General features: G+C 41.3%; 1 protein-coding gene across 1 annotated transcript in view; it reads left to right on the plus strand.

Annotated features, from left to right (window-relative positions):
* The window catches only part of foxj3 (forkhead box J3), a 348,227-nt gene that overhangs the window by 235,663 nt on the left and 93,149 nt on the right, over positions 1-19,415 (plus strand). The gene's annotated exons all lie outside the window — the stretch shown is intronic.

The raw sequence follows: 19,415 nt of genomic DNA on the forward strand, positions 1-19,415 counted from the left end.
TCACAGGCACATCTCAAGCTGACAATTAGCAACCTAATCCACTGATGATTTTGCAGCCCACGTGCATATACAGTATTCATGTACTCTGCTATGCATAGGAGGAATCATAGGAAATAGGGACATACGGTATGCCTCAATTATGTACTCTACCTCGGTTTTAAAAACACATGGGTGTCTTTGTTTGGACACTTGATTAGTTTGTTACAAGCAACGTATGATAACCAAAGCGGTTTATGAAAAAAAAAAAAACACATTTTCTATCGCTTATCCCTCCCGGGATTGCGGGTGGGCTGGAGCCTCTCCCAGCTGCACTCGGGCGGAAAGCGCGGCGTACAAAAGAGCCTGAGGTAGTCCTGCATGATAAATATTTTTTTTATTATTGCAACGTTTATGTCTTAAGTGCAGCGTAATAATTGTTATTGATATCTGCTGAGCAGTGCCAACCTGCCAACATGGAAGTATTTTTCATATCAGGACATGCATTTCGCATGCTCTGCAGGCTAGGGTTTCCTTGCATTACATAGTTTTCAGTTTCAAGTTGAGTCTTAAAGGGGAACATTATCACCAAACCTATGCAAGCGTCAATATATACCTTGATGTTGCAGAAAAAAGACCATCTATTTTTTTAACCGATTTCCGAACTCTGGGTGAATTTTGGCAAATTAAACGCCTTTCTGTTTATCGGTCTTTTAGCGGTGACGTCAGAACGTGACGTCACCGAGGTAATACACGCGCCATTTTCATTTTCACATTACAAACACCGGGTCTCAGCTCTGTTATTTTCCGTTTTTTTGACTATTTTTTGGAACCTTGGAGACATCATGCCTCGTCGGTGTGTTGTCGGAGGGTGTAACAACACTAACAGGGAGGGATTCAAGTTGCACCACTGGCAAGAAATCTGCCGCCAGACCCCCATTGAATGTACCAAAGTGTCTTCACATTTTACCAGCGATGCTAAGACAGACATGGCACAGAGATGTATGGATAACCTGCAGATGCATTTGCAACGATTAAGTCAACGAAATCACAAAGGTAAGTTTTGTTGATGTTGTTGACTTATGTGCTAATCAGACATATTTGGTCACGGCATGACTGCCAGCTAATTGATGCTAACATGCTATGCTAATCGACGGTAACATGCTATTTACGCTAGCTGTATGTACATTTGAAACTAGATACCCACATTTAATGCGAAACAAACACTTACCAATTGACGGATTTAAGTTGTTCCAGTGTCACAAGATGCGAAAGTCCTGATCGTTTGGTCGGCATATAATAAGGCAGCCATGCTATGGGCCACTTCATTAGGTACACCCACGCTATGGCCGAATAGCGTCAATAGCTATTCGCTCAATAGCTTCAATTTCTTCTTCAATCAATGTTTATTTATATAGCCCCAAATCACAAATGTCTCAAAGGACTGCACAAATCATTACGACTACAACATCCTCGGAAGAACCCACAAAAGGGCAAGGAAAACTCACACCCAGTGGGCAGGGAGAATTCACATTCAGTGGGACGCCAGCGACAATGCTGACTATGAGAAACCTTGGAGAGGACCTCAGATGTGGGCAACCCCCCCCCTCTAGGGGACCGAAAGCAATGGATGTCGAGCGGGTCCAACATGATACTGTGAAAGTTCAATCCATAGTGGCTCCAAGACAGCAGCGAGAGTCCCGTCCACAGGAAACCATCTGAAGCGGATCAGCAGCGTAGAGGTGTCCCCAACCGATACAGGCGAGCGGTCCATCCTGGGTCCCGACGAGCGGTCCATCCTGGGTCTCGACTCTGGACAGTCAGTACTTCATCCATGGTCATCGGACCGGACCCCCTCCACAAGGGAGGGGGGGACATAGGAGAAAGAAAAGAAGCGGCAGATCAACTGGTCTAAAAAGGAGGTCTATTTAAAGGCTAGAGTATACAAATGAGTTTTAAGATGAGACTTAAATGCTTCTACTGAGGTAGCATCTCGAACTGTTACCGGGAGGGCATTCCAGAGTACTGGAGCCCGAACGGAAAACGCTCTATAGCCCGCAGACTTTTTTTTTCTTCAATTTCGTTTTCGCTATCTACCTCCATACTCTGACCATCTGTTTGAATACATGCGTGATTTGTTGAATCGCTTAAGCCGCTGAAATCCGAGTCTGAATCCGAGCTAATGTCGCTATATCTTGCTGTGGTAACCGCCATGTTGTTTGTATTGGTAGCCCTGTGTGACGTCACAGGGAAATGGATAGTGGTTTCGAAGATAGCGAAAATAAGGCACTTTAAAGCTTTATTTAGGGATATTCCGGGACCGGTAAAATTTTGAAAAAACATTTGAAAAATACAACAATCCACTGGGAACTGATTTTTATTGTTTTTAACCCTTTTGAAATTGTGATAATGTTCCCCTTTAAACTTTACACAGGGGCAACATGGACCATAATGATCTATCTTTTTTTTAAATTATTTCTCGTGTGTGTGATATGTATTTGGTGCGTGTACAGCAAGAGATTAGGGTCAACACTTGGATGTAAACAGAGACCAGACTGCAAAACCAAAAATATATTACTAACTTGTTTGGGGGCAAAATTAATAGTTAGTTTTAATTATTTGTTACTTATTGATTAATTTAGTGATCCAGAAATAAGGGAAACATTTGTTATAGGTAGGGGTGTAACGGTACACAAAAATTCCGGTTCGGTACGTACCTCGGTTCAGGAGGTCACAGTTCGGTTCATTTTCGGTACAGTAAGAAAACAACAAAATCTAACTTTTTTGGTTATTTATTTACCAAATTTGCAAAATCTTCCACCAAAACTATTTTTCTCAGTGGAATATTTGATGTGACGTAATGGGAACCTTGGATAGGTCAATAATTCATAATAACATTGATTTTGATGCAATATTATGTTTTGAGCAATGACAGTTTGAAAGAAAAAAAACAGCTTTGTTTTATTAGTCAACATTGCAACCTTTTCTAAATTACATTTAACCTTTAACCTTTTTTATTTCACTTTTGTTATGTTTTTGTTTATTTTAATAGTATTTTTAGAATGTGCCGTGGGCCTTTAAAACATTAACCGTGGGACGCAAATGGCCTCCGGAGCACACTTTTGACACCCCTGCTATATATGATAAAAAATTAAATCTGATAAATCTATGGATAAAAAGCAGAGCCTGGAGACGTATGCGCGTTTATCATAACTCTCTCGCTCTCTCTGTCTATGCCCCTCCCTCACTAATGTTGCTGCGTGCACAATTTATTTTGTTTTTAACTTCTTCTTAACCCTGAACGTACATTAATACACGCAACCATAATTTAAAATGCCGGACATTTGAGGCATTTAAGAAACTCCACCCAGACAGCCCTGCAAAAGAGGACATGTCCGGTGAAAAGAAGAAGTATGGTCAGTCTATCCTAGCCCAATTGCTGCTAGCACTGGACATGTCCTCTTTTGCTATCATGCTAGCAGCGACCGGGTTAGTATAGACTGACCATACTTCTTCTTTTCACCGGACATGTCCTCTTTTGCAGGGCTGTCTGGGTGGAGTTTCTTAAATGCCTCAAATGTCCGGCATTTTGAGTATTGTTTACTTAATATGTTCGTCTGGAAACTCGTTCGGTACACCTCCGCACCGAACCGAAACCCCCGTACCGAAACGGTTCAATACAATTACACGTACCGTTACACCTCTAGTTATAGGTAACGATGCCCAATTCCGAAGTCAACTGTCGTGACGGTGTTAAGGTTGACATTAGTTTTTCTCCTGCATTGACAGAAGTGAGCATTTAGCTAAGATACCTGAGCCGAAACACTCTGAAGTCTGGTTGTAGTTCTCCTCAAAAGTTGCAGACACAGCCAACTGCAACAAGTGCTTAAAGGGGAACATTATCACAATTTCAAAAGGGTTAAAAACAATAAAAATCAGTTCCCAGTGGCTTGTTGTATTTTTTGAAGTTTTTTTTTCAAAATTTTACCGGTCTCGGAATATCCCTATATAAAGCTTTAAAGTGCCTTATTTCGGTTCTCTGCGAAGACACTGGCCATTTCCCTGTGACGTCATACAGTGCTGCCAATGTAAACAAACAATGGGAATACCACAGCAAGATATAGTGACATTAGCTCGGATTCAAACTCGGATTTCAGCGACCTAAGCGATTCAACAGATTACGCATGTATTGAAACAGATGGTTGGAGTATGAAAATATTGAAGAAGAAACTGAAGCTATTGAGCGGATAGCTATTGACGCTATTCATAGCCATAGCATGGCCGAATAGCTGCGTTAGCATCGCCGGTAAAATGTGCGGACCAAACGATCAGGACTTTTGCATCTTTTGACACTGGAGCAACTTAAATCCGTCGATTGGTAAGCGTTTTTTCGCATTAAATGTGGGTGGAAGGAAACGTAATATAGTTGCAAATGCATCTACAGGTTATCCATACATCTCTGTGCCATGTCTGCTTTAGCACCGCCGGTAAATAGCATGTTAGCATCGATTAGCGTAGCATGTTAGCATCGATTAGCTGGCAGTCAAAATCAACAAAACTCACCTTTGTGATTTCGTTGACTATCATTGCAAATGCATCTGCAGGTTATCCATACATCTCTGTGCCATGTCTGTCTTAGCATCGCCGGTAAAATGTGGAGACACTCTGGCACATTCAATGGGGGTCTGGCGGCAGACACTTTGGCATCTTCGGGCCTGTGGTGCAACTTGAATCCCTCCCTGTTAGTGTTGTTACACCCTCCGACAACACACCGACGAGGCATGATGTCTCCAAAGTTCCAAAAAATAGTCAAAAAAACGGAAAATAACAGAGCTGAGACCCGGTGTTTGTAATGTGTTGAAAATTAAAATGGTGGGTGTATTACCTCGGCGACGTCACATTCTGACGTCATCGCCTTCAGCGCGATAAACAGAAAGGTGTTTAATTTGCCAAAATTCAACCTTTTAGAGTTCGGAAATCGGTTAAAAAAATCTTTTTTCTGCACCATCAAGGTATATATTGACGCTTACATAGGTCTGGTGATAATGTTCCCCTTTAAAGCTGATACGGCCTGTCAATAACGTCACTTTTTTCCATTAATACACACATTTTGCATGGAGGATTAACTAGCAAACATCGTAACTACAGATGGGTACCGTTCACATTGCGTTCTCTTGCGACGAAGGAAGCTATCAAAATAAATAATGGACAAGAGTTAGGGTCGCTCACTGAGTTGACGCCACACGCTCTACCCTGGCGGAGAGCTTTGAAAGCAGGGTGTCCAAAGTGCGGCCTGGGGCACTTCCTTGGAAGAGGATTCTCTTTAAACTGCTTCCTTTATATCCACACTTTCAAGCTCCGGCTTCTCCTTGGCACTATCGCTAGCCATGACTCCCGCTGGTCTGAGTCTGGATTGCATTGTATAACTGTATGTTGCCTGACTACATGGCAGGCAGTCACTCTTCATGTCCTCCACCTGATGTCTTCCATGTGGGAACTCGCGTACAGAGTGTTCCGAATGGAAAAATCAGGTTACAAATGCATGCACCATTATGTGCATGTATCCTAACCTACATTTCATATTAGAGCATTTGCTACCCAGGCAGAGAGGGGGAAAAGGCACAAATAATTACCCCCCTCTCCGCACACAAGCATGGAGTACTCAGGCTGGCTGTGTAGACGATGGGGACTGAATGCTAATTTGTTGTTTTGCTGTAATCCTCTGATATTGACACTCCTGGGAGCTGCTCCACTAAATACAAAATAATCTATTGCTGTATGGATCCCATTCCAGATGCACGGCCACAACGCCGCTCGCATCCTTAATGTTTAATTTGGAATGTTCCTCGCTCCCTTACAACACCCCCGCCCCCATCGCCAACCCGCCGCGTGCGCGAGACAACATCAAAGAGTGCGGCGGCTGCTCTTGAAATGTTGCATCAATATTATAATGTGGCAGGAATACGAAAACCGCTGCTCGGTTGAGATTGGAAAGTCGGGGCTGTCTGTCTGCGAGATGCTCGTGATTAGATGGCAGCAACAAACGCCTCGGAGACAGAAATGCACATTACAATCATTAGTAATGGTTAAGAACACGGTGGATTGTTTGTAATTGATTTATTCATTGTGTTGGAGAAGTAGAGTGCATTGCTTGTCTGCAACCAGCAGAGGCACTGTTGTTTCAAGTGGTTTGCTGTCCAGTGAAGAACCAGTTGTGGGACAATGAGCTCCATCCGACATCAGTCTTCTCATTATGACTCTGGAAGAGGAGTTTAGGACGTTCAAAGAAGGATCTAAAAATGCAGGGTGGTGGTTATCATAAATAACTGTCAGAAGTGGTACGTTTTTATCCACACATCCATCCATCCATTTTCTACCGCTTATTCCCTTTTGGGATCGCGGGGGGCGCTGGCGCCTATCTCAGCTACAATCGGGCGGAAGGCGGGGTACGCCCTGGACAAGTCGCCACCTCATCACAGGGCCAACACAGATAGACGGACAACATTCACACTCACATTCACACACTAGGGCCTATTTAGTGTTGCCAATCAACCTATCCCCAGGTGCATGTCTTTGGAAGTGGGAGGAAGCCGGAGTACCCGGAGGGAACCCACGCATTCACGGGGAGAACATGCAAACTCCACACAGAAAGATCCCGAGCCTGGATTTGAACCCAGGACTGCAGGGCCTTTGTATTGTGAGGCAGACGCACTAAACCCTCTCCACCACCGTGACAGTACTTTTGAAATGCTGGCAATTAGAGATGAAGTCAAGAATGATTTTAATATAACGTCAATAAAGCTTTTTATTATATTATAATCTAATCCCGAGTGGAGGATCGGTAGAAAATGGATGGATGGATAATCAAATCCTTGATTATGGCAGACTATATGTACAGTAATACGGAAAATTGTAAATTGTTCTTTGAGTGCAACAAGATAAACACTGTGTGTTTAATGCCTTTTAAATTATACGTCAACCTTCTAAAAGGTCTTCGAGCGCAATAGGAAACGTATGTTTATCGTTTTGTAAGATGTTCTGTTAAAAAAAAAAAAAACAATATTGACATTTTTTGTAGTTCCCTTCATTTTGAAAAGTATCGATATACATCTTGGTTCCGGTACCAAATTAGTGGTATCGGGACAACCATAGTTTGGATGTGTTCCACTTTGGTTTTAAGTAGAGATGTCCGATAATATTGGACTGCCAATATTATCGGCCGATAAATGCTTTGAAATGTAATATCGGAAATTATCGGTATCGGTTTCAAAAAGAAAAAATTATAATTTTTTTTAAATGCCGCTGTACGGAGTGGAACACGGACGAAGGGAGAAGTACGTAGCGCCAATAAACCTTAAAAGCACTGCCTTTGCGTGCCGGCCCAGTGACATAATATCTACGGCTTTTCACACACACAAGTGAATGCAAGGCATACTTTGTCAACAGCCAAACAGGTCACAGTGAGGGTGGCCGTATAAACAACTTTAACTCTGTTACAAATATGCGCCACACTGTGAACCCACACCAAACAAGAATGACAAGCACATTTCGGGAGAACATCCGCACCGTAACACAGCATAAACACAATAGAACAAATACCCAGAAACCCTTGCAGCACTAACTCTTCCGGGACGCTACAATATACACATCCTTTTTTTAAAACTAACCCGATAATTTTGAAACTAATACCGATAATTTCCGATATTACATTTTAAAGCATTTATCGGCAGATAATATCGGCAGGCCGACATCTCTAGTAAAAACAAGCCCTGGGATGAGTTGGCGACTTGTCCAGGGTGTACCCCGCCCTCTGCCCGATTGGAGCTGAGATAGTAGGCACCAGCGCACCCCGTGACCCCAAAGGGAATAAGCGGTAGAAAATGGATGGATGGATGGATAGTAAAAACAAATCTAAAATATGGACTATTGTCATAATTATCGCTGTAGATCCAAAATACTGTAAATACAGAACACAGCAAATGTGCAAAGAAGCACGCTTGTGTAAGCTATTTTACTGAGACTCTTGCGAAGTCCAGGCGGGTGTTGTTGATCTTTTGGGTTCTTGACAGCTGCTGTGTATGACGCGAGACGAGACTGTGTTCAAATAAAAAGTACCTGTGGCGTTCCTGCCTGCACAACATCAGCAGGTCATCTGACAAGGCCCTCAGTCACACTCGTTTTGTTTTGTTGAATTTCCGAATGTCGAGGCTTGTGAATGCAACTTCCTTGCCTTCATCCTAATTGGTGCGTAATGAGGACGCTGTGCATTGTTGTTGTTGTGAGATGCGATAGTGGATGACTGCTTTTGGCACGTTAAGACCAACAACTGAATTTAAAAAGAACTCTGTCTAGATCAAGGCTTCACGGTGGAAGAGGGGTTAGTGCGTCTGCCTCACAATACGAAGGTCCTGCAGTCCTGGGTTCAATTCCAGGCTGAGGATCTTTCTGTGTGGAGTTTGCATGTTCTCCCCGTGAATGCGTGGGTTCCCTCCGGGTACTCCGGCTTCCTCCCACAAAGACATGCACCTGGGGATAGGTTGATTGGCAACACTAAATTGGCCCTAGTGTGTGAATGTTGTCTGTCTATCTGTGTTGGCCCTGCGATGAGGTGGCGACTTGTCCAGGGTGTACCCCGCCTTCCGGCCGATTGTAGCTGAGATAGGCGCCAGCGTCCCCCGCGACTCCGAAAGGGAATAAGCGGTAGGAAATGGATGGATGGATGTCTAGATCACTGCACCAATGTTTCAACGGTTTCAATTAGCACCAAAATGAGGCACCCATTACAACTCTGTAAGTGGTACCATTACGGAACCAAACTTTGGCACCCATCCTGAGTCAGCTGCATTAATCATCTGACACCTCTGTCGCTCACGTGCATGTTTCGGTTCATAGGCGAGTGTAACGTAGACTTTGAAGATTGCCTCGGATGCTCTGAGTAGCACTTTTGAAATTAATCGCAGTCTTCTATACGGCAGTTAACAATTGCATGGCCTGCAGAGGCAAATACCCGTGGGGTCTCTATGTATCGCCAGGTTAAAAGGGAAAAAAAAAACAAAACATTGACAGCTTTGGCTGCAGAACACTTCCTGTTAAACATGTTTTATCAACTCCACAATTTGGCAGCTGCGGTGTTTGAAGTATCTTGAGTGTTACACTTGTGACACCGTTGTTTACAATGAACTTATCAGCAGTTTGCTCTTTACATTGGTTCAGTTGCTACTCGCTTGTCTTATATACTTGTTCATAAATGACAATCTGCATTATGCATGGTTACAAAAGTCATTTTATATACCGTATTTCCTTGAATTGCCGCCGGGGCGCTAATCAATTTAAAACCTCTTCTCACTCCGGCGTTTACCAAAGGCATGCGGTAAAGGCAAGCATGCGCTATTTATTTTAAAACCTTTTCTCACTCCGGCACTTACCAAAGGCATTCGGTAAATTTGGCCTGCGCTTAAAAATTTGAGTGTGATGTAAGGATACCATCATGAAAAGCACATTTAATAAAAAAAAACTTTATTATGGTCTTACCTTTACTTAGTAATGAAGTCCATGCGCAGCTCCTTCTGATCAAAAGCATCGATACCTTGTTTATAGAAGTCTTCCTTATCTTTCTTCATTTTTAAAAGTCTCTCTGTCTCGATGGAGATCTTCCTTTATTACCTCCTGCTTCGATTGAAAGTCCAGTTTAGAAAACTGTTTAATTTTAGATATGTAGTCCTCCATGTTAAAAGTGCAAGCGAGAGGAAAAAATAAACGATCGATGCTCACTCTTGCTGCTTGTTGTCACTTCTTCTGCAGCCGAGTTGTCGCAAGAAGGATCTCTAGCGCCCTCTACCACCAGGAGGCGGGAGTCATTTAATGAGTCATATTTGACACACGCAGCTACGGTATATTAATAAAACATAGCTGGTTACTGTTCTTTGTAGCATATTTAATAGCTTTGACCTTAAATCCTACTGAATAGCTCTTAATCTTCTCCCCTTTATGCGATTTCAAATTATTGAAATCAGCCTCCTCTATTTTGAAAATGATGACAGGTGAAGTGTCACTCGTGACGTGACGAGTTTGACCTGGCGGAAATTTAGGCATATGCTAATTATTTTGCGAAACGAGTTTGACCCGGCGGAAATTCTAGACATGCGCTAATAAAAATAATATTTTGCGAAACAAGTTTGACCCGGCATTAATCCTGAGCCGGCGTTAATGCTACGCATGCGCTAATTGTTTTGCGAGATGAGTTTGACCCGGCAGTAATTGTAGGCAGGCGCATACTATATACCCGGTGGAAATTCAAGGAAATACGGTATTTGGGCTGTACCTACAATACCTCAAATTAGGTCTTGGCGATATGGCCTTTTATTACCGTATTTTTCTGACTATAAGTCGCAGTTTTTTCATAGTTTGGCCGGGCGTGCGATTTATACTCTGGAGCGACTTATGTGTGAAATTATTAACATTACCGTAAAATATCAAATAATATTGTTTAGCTCATTAGTGGAAGAGACAAAGAAAATGTCAGCAATCGTCACACACACGTCAACCAATAAGATTTCGGCGGGGTATGGCAGAAGTGCATTGTGGGTCATGGAATGCTAACTGCTATATGCTATATGGTACTGCCGTAGCTATTAAAATGGATCATTTCATTGTTGGCGGTAACTTACAAAAACTGAGAAGGCCTGAACAAAAATGGCACCGAAAAGAAGATCATGTACTGTGGATTACAAGCTGGATGTAGTGAAATATGCAGCAGAAAATGACAAGAGGAAGCGGCGCATACATTTGGAGTTGGCAGAGTTGTTTAGAAGCGACATCGAGGAAGAAGATTTCATGGGATTTATCGATTAGGAGTGACAGATTGTTTGGTGAACATATAGCATGTTCTATATGTTATAGTTATTTGAATGACTCTTACCATAATATGTTACGTTAACATACCAGGCACCTTCTCAGTTGGTTATTTATGCGTCATATAACGTACACTTATTCAGCCTGTCGTTTACTCTTCTTTATTTATTTTAAATTGCCTTTCAAATTTTTATTCTTGGTGTTGGGTTTTATCAAATAAATTTCCCCCAAAAGTGAGAAGTATATATGTTTTTTTCCTTCTTTATTATGCATTTTCGACCGGTGCGACGTATACTCCGGAGCGACTTATAATCCGAAAAATACGGTAATATCTCGATATTTTTAGGTCATGTCACGATGCACGATATATATCTCGATATTTTGCCTTGGCCTTGAATGAACACTCGGTGCATATAATCACAGCAGTCTGATGATTCTATGTGTCTACATTAAAACATTCTTGTTCATACTGCATTAATATATGCTCATTTTTTCAACTTTCATGCAGAGAGGGAAATCACAACTAAGTCAATTGACCAAAACTGTATTTATTAAACAGTTATTAAGCAGTGGCACAAACATTTCATGTCATTTCCAAAACAGAAAGTGCAAGATTGTCAGAGACATTTTAAAACAAGATATGAGTGCACTTTTGTGCATGATGTCACTAAGATGACATATCAAAACAATACTAAATTAAAGTGCACTTTTTGTAACGAACGCCACTACAATAGTATAAAACAAATAAAGTGCACTTTTGTGCATGATGTCACATAAGGTATTTCAATAAGTGTCAAATAAAAATGAGCCGCATAAATCCAAGCGCTGCTGGTCCGCCTACGCTTGGGATGGTTTCCTGCTGGCTCCGCTGTGAACGGGACTCTCGCTGCTGTGTGTTGGATCCTCTTTGGACTGGACTCTCGCGACTGTGTTGTATCCATTGTGGATTGAACTTTCACAGTATCATGTTAGACCCGCTCGACATCCATTGCTTTCCTCCTCTCTAAGGTTCTCATAGTCATCATTGTCACTGACGTCCCACTTGGTCATTATTGTCACCAATGTCCCACTGGGTGTGAGTTTTCCTTGCCCTTATGTGGGCCTACCGAGGATGTCGTGGTGGTTTGTGCAGCCCTTTGAGACACTAGTGATTTAGGGCTATATAAGTAAACATTGATTGATTGAAAAGGAAATCAAGTAGTGTATGTCCTTCGTTATGTGGTAAGTTCCTGAGGACGTTATCTCCTTCTGTTGTTGATTTTTTTTTCATACGGTGTTGATCTGGAAATAGTTGCTTCGGCATTTTGTTGGTGTGGCACCGAACGGAGATGTTGACATGCGGAGTTTCAAGCACTCCTTATTCTCTAGCGGGTGACTTTTCAAATGATGCTACATTAGCAGTGGTGCTACTTTTTGGAGCAACGCTTTTGCCGCATAATTGTTCAACATCTTCCCGCTTGAAGCCAAACCACCGCCAGACCAATGGACCCCTGTGCTATTTTTCTTGGTAATTAATTCTTCCTTAATTTATTACCAGATTCGCACCTTCTCTCTCTCGTAAATCTTGTATGAGGAAAAGATACGTATATAAGTGTGATGGTCGTAAAAATTGGTATTGTTGTAATAATCAATTCATACCATTGTTAAATCGTGAGGTGCCGAATATTGTACACCTTCAATATACCGTATAATTCATTCTCTCATTTCGGAAATAACAACATCTGTCCAGGTTTGGCCTTTTTTCAAATAACGTCATGTCCTTTTTGTGATTAAGGTCAATGAGTGGCCCGGCTGTCAGTGGAGCAATATGTCTTATTATCTATCCACTTTCTACCGCTTGTCCCTTTTGGGGTCGCGGGGTGTGCTGGAGCCAATCTCAGCTGCATTCAGGCGGAAGGCGGGGTACACCCTGGACAAGTTGCCCCCTCATCACAGGGCCAACAAAAAGAGACAGACAACATTCACACAATGTATTTCTATTCTGCTAGGTGGCAGTTATCATGAATAACTGGCACATAGAGTGACAGCTTGGAAAACATATTTTGCGTTATTTTAGACCTAGAATCACGACTTTTTTCCCAAGTATTAGAAAATACAAAAGTAGCTTGTTTTTTCTCTTCATCATAAACAACGTTGGACAGTTTAAACAAGGCCTGTAAACCAGACTTTTTTTTGTAAGTGCAGTTTTATAATAAGAAAGGAATTGTAAGTGAAAGTATACTTGTACTGCAACATTCAATCACTCCAAATTATCCTTCATATTTTGTATTTTAGTGGACAAAATTTACTGTACTTTGGTCGACTAAAATGTTGAGGAAACTAGCCGACTGAAGCTAATTCAATTCAGATTACTAAACATACATTTTCGTCAAACGTCTATGACTAATATCAAATTTAAAGAAACTGAAATCATACCAATTAACCACCTATCTCTAATGCCTCATGTGGGGTAGACCAGTGGTTCTCAAATCTGGGTACGCGTACCCCTGGGGGTACTTGAAGGTATGCCAAGGGGTACGTGAGATTTAAATAAAAAAATTCTAAAAATAGCAACAAGTAAATCCTTAATAAATATATTTATTGAATAATACTTCAACAAAATATGAATGTAAGTTTATAAAATGCGAAAAAAAATACAACAATGCAATACTCAGTGTTGACAACTAGATTTTTTGTGGACATGTTCCATAAATATTGATGTTAAAGATTTATTTCGCCCTGCGATGAGGTGGCGACTTGTCCAGGGTGTACGCCGCCTTCCGCCGGATTGTAGCTGAGATAGGCGCCAGCGCCCCCTGCAACGCCAAAAGGGAATAAGCGGTAGAAAATGGATGGATGGATGTTTAGAATTAAGTTCATGAATCCAAATGGATCTATTACAATCCCCAAAGAGGGCATAGCTCGGTTGGTAGAGCGGCCGTGCCAGCAACTTACGGGTTGCAGGTTCGATTCCCGCTTCCGCCATCCTAGTCACTGCCGTTGTGTCCTTGGGCAAGACACTTTACCCGCCTGCTCCCAGTGCCACCCACACTGGTTTAAATGTAACTTAGATATTGGGTTTCACTATGTAAAGCGCTTTGAGTCACTAGAGAAAAGCACTATATAAATATAATTCACAATTCACTTCACTTTGGGGAGGAGGCAGCGGCGATGACTAAGAAGAACGCGGAGTTGGAATAAAATTACAACACTTTATGTACATATTTATATAATATTTACATATTTATATAATATGTAACTACAAGCTCCATTCACAGACAGAGTCCCATTGCTTTTATGACCAGTCGAGCGAGTCAAAAGCTGTAAAAAAATATATATATATATTTTATTTTTTTATTTTTTATTTTTTTTGTGGCGGTCATAATTCTTTCGTGGCGGGCCGCCACACATAAAGGAATGTGTGGGAAACCCTGTTTTTTTTTTGTTTTTTTTTTAAGTGTTACTGTAGCTGTGTTTTGCTCTCTTGTTGTTGATGGAAGCTCTTCGCTCGGCTTTGCAGCATTTTTGTTGCAGAATATCGGTGAATAATTTAATGACTCTTTTATATATTTTTCTGTCTTTTCCTGCCAACTCTCCTGGGGGAGGGGCGGTCGACGGAGGGAGGGGAAAAAAATGCAGCAACTCTCAAATCCCAGGAGGCTTTAGTTAAAGTGCGCGCACACACACACACGCACGCACGCACACACACAGGCTCTCACACTCACTAATTAAAAGCAAGCCTGGTTGTGTCTGTGTGACTCCTCATTTTGAAACAACTGCATCATGAGGCAGAAATGGATTGGCTGTGGTGACAACACCTTCACAGTCTTAAAAGGGGAAAAATGTGGAATTTCTAATGAGGCTTCTGCACAATATTTTTCTTCATCTTTACTTGATTGTGCTGTGAATTATTCCCGCGCCTCTGAGGAAAACACTAATTGACCCCAAAAGCCTGGCTCGCATTAAAACATATCATTCCACAGACCCTCCACACCCCCACACCCTGATGAATATGGGCCAAGCGTGGCTTTTTCGTTTGAACAATTGCAGCCGCGCAGTACGTGAGTTGTGAAATAATAACAAGTATTTTCTGGCTTTAACAAAGGCAGATATTATTGTATGGACACTTGGGTTGCAGCTTGTTTTCGTGAGGAGAGTTCTTCCATCCATTATTCACGCAGCTAACGAAAGGTCCCATATCCAACAACATTCAGAAAAAATCGGAATCAGGACTTAAAGCAGGGGTGTCAAACGTACGTAAATGAAATAACCTGCTGTTCTAAATGTGTCCACTAGATGTCGTAATAGCAATTATTTGTATCGTTGTAGATCGTGGGTGTCAAACTCTGGCCCGCGGGCCAAATCTGGCCCGCCGGTGTTATACAGCGTCGGTGCCGCTGTAACACTGCTTTGACCGCTAATACTCATACTTGCCAAACCTCCTAATTTTCCCGGTAGACTCCCGAAGTTCAGTGCCCCTCCCGAAAATCTGCCGGGGGGACCATTCTTCCGAATTTATACCAGATTCCCACCTAGACAACTATATTGGGGGCGTGCATTTAAGGCACTGCCTTTAGCATTCTCTACAACCTGTCGTCCATACTAACAGCGTGTCACATAATATTTGTGGCTTTAACACACACACACACACACACACACACACACACACAAGTGAATGCAAAGCATACTTGGTCAACAGCCATACAGGTCACACTGAGGGTGGTCGTATAAACAACTTTAGCACTGTTACAAATATGCGCCACACTGTGAACCCACACCAAACAAGAATGACAAACACATTTCGGGTGAACATCCGCACCGTAACACAACAGAACAAATACCCAGAAACCCTTGCAGGAAACTTCCAGCAAACTGACCAATATATAACGTTTTATTCATGCATTTTCTCTTGCTACTTCAAGGCTTGAATGTTTGGTTCATTCATCATTGTTATTTTAATTTCAAATGCATTATTAGCCTGTGGAAAACATTTGATATTTACCTCGGAAGATTGCAAATAGAAAAAAAGGCATAACATTTTTATTTAAATTTTATTTGATATGCTATTGGTATTTTTTAAATTATTATTATTATTATTATTTGAAACTGGATTTTGCATGTCACTAAAGTTATATAAACCTTGCTTGTTCAATATTTAATGCAAAACTTGTTTGGGCCCCTTATTAAAAGGTTAATTTGTTCAACCTTGGCCCGCGGCTTTGTTCCGGTTCAAATTTTGGCCCACTGTGTATTTGAGTTTGACACCCCTGTTGTAGATGATGCTACATATGTAAGAAAAATAAATAAAAAAACACGTTAGTGCACAATTTGGGGAAAATGATCAGACTACATAAATAACATAATGTAAATTGATTTTGATATACTTTTTTTTAACTTGATACATTGAAAATTAACGCCAATGAGTTGACTGATGAGCATTATCATATAATTTATTCAAAAAGTATCAATAACAACAAATAAAGATAGATTAATACTAACCGGAACATTTAAGTGTAAAAAAACAACAAAAAAACATGATTTGTACATTTTCAGAATGTGCTTGTTCTATTTTTAAACAAAGAAATCAATCTGAAGTTGTCTTTATTTTTAAGTTATCATGCCGTGATTTTACCAGTCCGGCCCACTTGGTTTTACTCCATGTGGCCCCAAATCTACAATGATTTTGACACCCCTGACTTAAAGTAAAGAAGAAGGCGTATATATTATAATGTTTGATATAAGTGTATATTCTGGGCTTTATTTAGCTATCGTTATTCAAAAGGGTTTTGCTTTGTCTAATCTCTGCCTTTATTTTATACATTATTTTACAGTAATACCAAGGGCTGCAGGTATGGATTGTTGTAAACATCGAAAAAATAGTTTAAGTTTGTTCGATCAATCGAGTGATCCGATAGAACACACTTTTTAGCCTCAATGTGTATATTGGGGAAATTAGTTGAAATAAACAGTTTTTCTGCTTGCCATAACTTTGATCATTTTTTTGTAGACTTACATTACAATTGCATTATTGCACTCTTAACTAGAGATGTCCGATATTGGCTCTTTTTTTTAACCGATATTCCGATATTGTCCAACTCTTAATTACCGATACCGATATATAAAGTCGTGGAATTAACACATTATTATGCCTTATTTTCTTGTGATGCCCCGCTGGATGCATTAAACAATATAACAAGGATTTCCAAAATAAATGTGAAGTGAATTATATTAATATAGCGCTTTTCTCAAGTGACTCAAAGCGCTTTACATAGTGACACCCAATATCTAAGTTACATTTAAACCAGTGTGGGTGGCACTGGGAGCAGATGGGTAAAGTGTCATCCCCAAGGACACTACGGCAGTAACTAGGATGGCACAAGCGGGAATCGAACGAGCAACCCTCAAGTTGCTGGCACGGCCACTCTACCAACCGAACTATGCCGCCCCAACAGGATATTTGTTCATTTGTGTTTATGTTGTGTTACGGTGCGGATGTTCTCCCGAAATGTGTTTGTCATTCTTGGTTGGTGTGGGTTCACATATTTGTAACAGTGTTAAATCAACTCAAGTTATGGAAAAAAATGCCAACATGACACTGCCATATTTATTATTGAAGTCACAAAGTGCATATTTTTTTTTAACATGCCTCAAAACAGCAGCTTGGAATTTGGGACATGCTCTCCCTGAGAGAGCATGAGGAGGTTAAGGTGGGCGGGGATGGGGGTCGGGGGAGGTAAGGAAAAGCGTCCTGGAAAAGTTAGTGCTGCAAGGGGTTCTGGGTATTTATTCGGTTGTGTTTATGTTGTGTTATGGTGCGGATGTTCTCCTGAAATGTGTTTGTCATTCTTGTTTGGTGTGGGTTCACATATTTGTAACAGTGTTAAAGTTGTTGATACGGCCACCCTCAGTGTGACCCTTTATGGCTGTTGACCAGGTATGACTTGCATTCACTTGTGTGTGTGTAAAAAGCCGTAGATGTTATGTGATTGGGCCGGCGTGCAAAGGCAGTGCCTTTAAGGTTTATTGTACCACTCCGTACAGCGGCGTTTTATAAAGTGAATGGTAAATGGGTTGTACTTGTGTAGCGCTTTACTACCCCTTTTTTAAGGAGCCCCATAAAGCTTTTTGACAGTATTTCCACATTCGCCCATTCACACACACATTCACACACTGACGGTGGGAGCTGCCATGCAAGGCGCTCACCAGGACCCATCAGGAGCAAGGGTGAAGTGTCTTGCCCAAGGACACGACGGACGTGACTAGGATGGTAGAAGGTGGGGATTGAACCGGTAACCCTCAGATTACTGGCACAGCCACTCTACCAAGTTCACCACGGCGTCCCTAAGTCCTAAATATTACTTTTTGAAACCCATATCGATAATTTCCGATATTACATTTTAAAGCATATATCGGCTGATAATATCGGCAGTCCGATTTTATCGGACATCTCTACTTTTAACATATGTACATTGATTAAATTACTACAACTCTACACTGTTTGCCATCACACAGATCAACAATGGCACCCACACGCCACCGCTCTCATGTTCTCTCTATTGCAGTGGCCATGCAGAAACTGTCAGTCTATTTAACTTTCCGGGCACTTCATACCGTCCATCTAGATTGTATCAATTCTTGAATTAGTTACACTTATTAAACGTTTAATCAAAGCTACAAAATATACATCCATGTTGTTTTTTTTAATTGAATTAATCAAGTCATCAGTGCAGCCATACATGTTGTGGTTGCATGGTCTTCTGTGGCGAAATCTGAAAAAAAAAAGAATGTTTTTTTACAAAAACAAGGGGAAAAAATCCCATCTGAAATATTGTACTGTAAATTAAATGACTGTGTTCCAGATACCCAAGCATATTAACACATTTTATAGGGAGTATTTATAGTTTTACATGCAGAAAACAATGTGAAGTCATATGAATTGTATGTAAATATACCTTGCTTTCATTGCCACCCAGTCCTTTTTGCAATGCATAGTGTGTATGCTCCAACATTAATTCAAGGATGTACAGGTACTCAATGCGCTTTGACACTAATTCCACATTCACCCTTTCACACACACATTCACACACTGATGGCTGGAGCTGCCATGCAAGTCCCTAACCAGGACCCATAAGGAGCAAGGGTCTTGCTCAAGGACACAACGGACGTGGCGAGGTTGGCAGAAGGTGAGGATTGAACCAGGAACCCTCAGGTTGCTGGCACGCCCACTCTCCCAAATGCGCCACACTGTCCGAGAATAAATCTAAAGGTAAAATATAGTGTAGAAATGCACACATTTGCAGGAAATAGTCTTAATTTTCTGAATTTTCTTTTGGGGTTTGCCTGGTCAATATGAATTGTCCTCTTTTTTCCTCAAAGGGTGCTCACATGAATAGATTTGTCAATTTTAGCAATTGTATACCGCCTTGCTTTGTGCTCGGAGGAGAAAAATAAATGGAATGTGTTGGAATGCAAAGATAAATAATGCATCCGGTCGGGCTGTGGAATTGCAAGATTCAGCCCCCCCAGAGTCAGACCCCACTGTTCTCTCCTTGATTAGCCTCGCAAGAAAAACACAGGGGCCGCTTCAGTTTCTGGGCTTGAAGGAGCCT

This window comes from Nerophis ophidion, linkage group LG02 (assembly GCF_033978795.1).
Source record: "Nerophis ophidion isolate RoL-2023_Sa linkage group LG02, RoL_Noph_v1.0, whole genome shotgun sequence".
Taxonomy (NCBI): Eukaryota; Metazoa; Chordata; class Actinopteri; order Syngnathiformes; family Syngnathidae; genus Nerophis; species Nerophis ophidion.